We start from the raw sequence: 4,799 nt of genomic DNA, 5'->3' as shown, positions 1-4,799 counted from the left end.
ATCTTGGGTACGCTGAATCTCGAATTAAATGGCGATAATAGCCCGATCTCAAATCTATTTTCGAGAACACCGAAGCTCCTTCAGTTGATCGAACAAATCGTCGTCTGTGATAGCGGATATTTGTTCTTTATCGTCGCTTTATTAAGTCGGCGATAGTCGATGCATAACCTCATGGTTCCATCCTTCTTTTCACAAACAACACTTTGGTGCACCCAAGGTGAAAAATTGGGTGAGCAAAACCTTTATCCACCAATTCTTGCAACCGAGCTTTCAACTCATTTAATTCGTTGGTGCCATACGATACGGAGCTATCGAAATTGGGGTGGTACCGGTACCAATTCGATGCCAAACTCTATTTCCCGAACAGGTGGTAATCCCGACAATTCTTCAGGAAAAACATCCGGGTATTCACAAACCACTAGCATTGCCCATATTTCTAGGTGGCCTACCTCGAGTTGTGGTAGCACCGGGTTCCCACTTTGATTTACGTTTTGTTCGGATAAACTCGGGCAATCCTTAATGAAATGATCGGTGATCGCACTTGTAACAGAGGCGGTCACGAGTCTACAACTCCCGAATGCCATTTGCCACAATATTGGCACTCCGTTCGTCTCGACGATCATTGCCAACACCGGCGATCAAGTGACTCGTGTGCCCATAGGGGTCGATCGCGATCTCGTCTAGAAAAGCCCGAAGTGTCTCTAGACCGGCCTAAGCCATCTCTAAATTTCTTTGATGATCGTGGGAAGGGCTTCCCAAGACCTCTTCTGAAACTCCCTTGCTCCCACTTCACTTTTCTTTTCTCCATCTTGAGCTCCTCGGCTTTGCACGCTCGCTCGACAAGAGCCACAAACTCTCGGTTCCAAAATGCCAACATACAGACTTTATATCATCATTCAGTCCATCTTGAGCGTTTACACATCACGACACGAAGAAATGCATTCTTGCTGCGTCTGGCTAAGCCTCACAAATTTTCGTTCGTGAGTCGATGAACCGACATGGAACCTTGTTTAAGTTCAAGAAATTCCTTCCGTTTTGATCCATAAATCTCGGTGATATACTTCTTTGAACTTCGGTTAGAAAGAACTCCCAAGTTACGTGCTCCTAGGCACTGTGAAGTCGAGTACTCCACCAATAGTAGGCGGAATCGCGTAGCAAGGAGATAGTACACTTTAAGCATTCATCGGTGTACATGATAGCTCATCGAGCACCCGGATAGTGTTGTCCAACCAAAATTCAGCTTGCTCGGCATCGTCGCTATCCGTAGCTTTAAATTCAGTAGCCCCATGTTTTGAATTACATCGATTGGGGCTTACTTGACCTTATTTGGTCGATTCTCGGAGGTATTGTAGGTCTGAGGGTTGCATTAGTAGGGAATGGAGGTTGTGGAACAGTAGTGTTAGTTCGAATGTATTGGTTGAACCAATCATTCATCATGCTATAGAAGGCTTGCTTAGCCTCATCATTTGGATTGCTAGCAATAGGTTGAGAGTCCATTGTTGTCCCTTGCTTGGGAGCAGCGCCACACTCTCCACATCATCAGCTATTGCTTGGTTGGGATCGGGATCCATGGATATAAACAAACACAAATTTCAAAATGTCGAAATCACCACACTATCAATTATCACTTAATGGCATGTATAGCTAGACCCCAAACATATCACGGTAGTCCTAGGATCGACTAAACCGTAGCTCGATACCAATAAAATTGCAACACCCGAACCGAGACCGTTGCGATTGTCGGACACGAGGTTAACAAGCCAAAACCGGTTATAGCACCGACCAACTTGACATTCCAGGCAAGCTGGAAAACTGCGTCCTTGTTGCCTTAAAAAGCATATCTCGAGTTACAGAACTGGAAACTGATTCCGTAAATTTTCCTGAATTTAGACTCATATATCCATCCCTGGATTTTTTCTAGAATTTTGGTCGGGCCAATTGGTACAGTTTATTAGTTAAATTCACCCATGTTACAGGGTCGACTACACTGACCTTCGCGCGTTACAACTTGAATATCTCTCTGTACAGGGTTTCAATACTGATGCCGTTTGTTTCTAATGAAACTAGACTGAAAAAGGAATCTGGACATATAAGGCATGACTTCTAATTCATTCTGGATAATTTATGGTAAATTTTCAAAGTCGCGACAGGGGACCCGAAACCGTTCTGGCCCTCTCTCACGAGAACTTTAATATCTCTCAATTATCTTGTTCATATGATCGTTTTACTTTCATATGAAAATAGACTAAATCAAGGTTCGATCACATAATTTATTCACTATTTAACACCATTCCTACAAATTTTGGTGATTTTTCACATCCACGTCACTGCAATTTGGCACCCTCTGTTTTTAAGGTAGGCTTTACCTATATTGTAGTTCCCATAGACCAACTATAGTCTAGTCATACATAGGTCCACATATGATCATATTTAGCCATTCCAATGGCTGATCTTGTGACCAATACTCTCATTCCAAACCATAATCACATCATGAAACCAAATATAATTACAAACCACATATGGTCAAATTCCATACTCCACTTTTACGAACCATTTTCGCATGGCGCACACATATACACCACAAAGTACTTAAAACAACCGAGGGTGGTCCTATACATGCCATATCCAAAACTCAACTAAAGGAGTACCAAAAGGGCTTTGATAGTGTGGTTGACTTCAACTTCTATGATCCCGAATCCGATCGCTAACGAGCAAAATCTATAAGCAGAGAAACAAAGAAAGCGGAGTAAGCAATTTATGCTTAGTAAGTTTGAGCCATAATATACACACAACCAAAGCATAGCATTCAAGTAGCTAAACAATAATTCATATGCACATTTTCTCAAAGACATGCTTACTTCACAATCCCAACTCTTATATTCATACACAAATAACGGCCTAGTTAATGCCGATAGCTCATTTATCATTAGGCGAATATTCATACGCACTTACTCATAGTGTCTGAAGCACACACAAAACATACCTTGTTGTTGGGAATTTCACAAGTGCATTAACTGAAAATTTTCCAGCAAGTTCAAAGTTCTCGAATCACATACCTTGGAGTTTATCCGGATATAGCTACTCGTTCAAACGCCCGGGACATAGCCGGTTATGGTAACTTGCACAAAGGCCTTGGGACTTAACCGGATATCATAATTTGCACAATTGCCTTGGGCTTAGCCGGATATCATAACTCACCCAATTGCCTTGGGCTTAGCCCGATATCATAACTTCGCACAATTGCCTTGGGCTTAGCCCGATATCACTCGAACATTCATACACATCTTTGTTTCAATTTCATAACACAACTTTTATGCACAATTCACTTAGCAAAAATATCATTTCGGCTCAATGGCCACATACAAAGGCACAATTTCGATTGCTTATTACTTCATTCAATCGAATCAAAATCTATGTTTGATACTCGAAAACTTACCTCGGGCGTGGTCGAGCGATTTCGACGGCTATTCGACAACTTTTTCCTTCCCTTATCGGATTTAGCTCCCTTTGCTCTTGAGCTTAATTTAACAAATAAATTGGTTTTATCATTTGAGCATCGAAAGAGGAATTAAAGATACCTTAATCTTGATGCAAGTATAGCCAAATGTCCTTCTAGATCTCTTCTAAACTAAAAATGGAGCAAAATTTCCTTCCTTCTTAGAATTTTCAGCCCAAAGAAAATGAGAATGGATGAACCAAATTTTTTCTTTTCCTTTCTCTCAACTCACGGCCAAGGGGAAGCATGGATGAGACCATTTTTTTCTTTCTTTGCCCATGCTCTTTATTTTATTATTTCACCCTAATGCACCAACAAAACATGTTTCATGACATGTTTTGCCTATCCTCTTGCCATGGCCGGCCACTTCATGTTGGGGGAAATTGACATGCAAATCCTTATTTTTGCATGCATGTTCAACTAGTCATCACACCTTTCCCCATCATACTTTCAAAGTTTACTACTAGGTCCTTTCCAATGAAATTCACATTTATAACTCTAAATCGAAACATCAAAATGTCACACATGAATTAACACATATTATAGGCATCAAAATAAATTATAAATTATTTTTATGCCTCGGTTTTGTGGTCCCGAAACCACCTCCCGACTAGGGTCAATTTTGGGCTGTCACATAAAGCGTAGCATTCATATGGCTAAACGGATAATTTCATATGCACAAATTCTCAATATCATACTTACTTCACATTACCAACCCTTATATTCATACACAAAAGATCAACTTAGCCAAAGGCGGTAGCTCATTTATCATTGAGGAATACTATTTGTAAGGGATCAACTAATTCAATGCATGTCTGAAACATACCTCATTCTTTGGGATTTTATGGCGTATTAATTGAAACTATTACAGCAAGGTCGCTCATTCCCAAGCCAAGTACCTTGAGTTTAACGGATATAGCTACTTGCTCGAATGCCTTGGGACATAGCAGGATATAGTAACTCGCACCAATGCCTTGGGACTTAGCAGGATATAGTAACTTCGCACAAATGCCTTGAGACTTAACACGGATATAGTAACTTCGCACAAATGCCTTGAGACTTAACCGGATATAGTAACTCGCATAAATGCCTTGGGACTTAGCACGGAACTAGTCACTAGCGCAAATGCCTTGGGACTTAGCAGGTTATCATCCGAATATTCATGCACATATCAATAAATCATGACACATTTATATCTCATTTTCATAATTAGAGTTCAAACACAAGTCACGTATTAAGCACTCCCATTTTGGCTCACTAGCCACATACAAACAACATGGTTTGGTTTGCTTTATGACCCGAT

This window comes from Gossypium arboreum, chromosome 2, assembly GCF_025698485.1.
Source record: "Gossypium arboreum isolate Shixiya-1 chromosome 2, ASM2569848v2, whole genome shotgun sequence".
Taxonomy (NCBI): Eukaryota; Viridiplantae; Streptophyta; class Magnoliopsida; order Malvales; family Malvaceae; genus Gossypium; species Gossypium arboreum.
The sequence above is the reverse complement of the archived record's forward strand: the minus strand, read 5'-3'. Positions refer to the sequence as shown.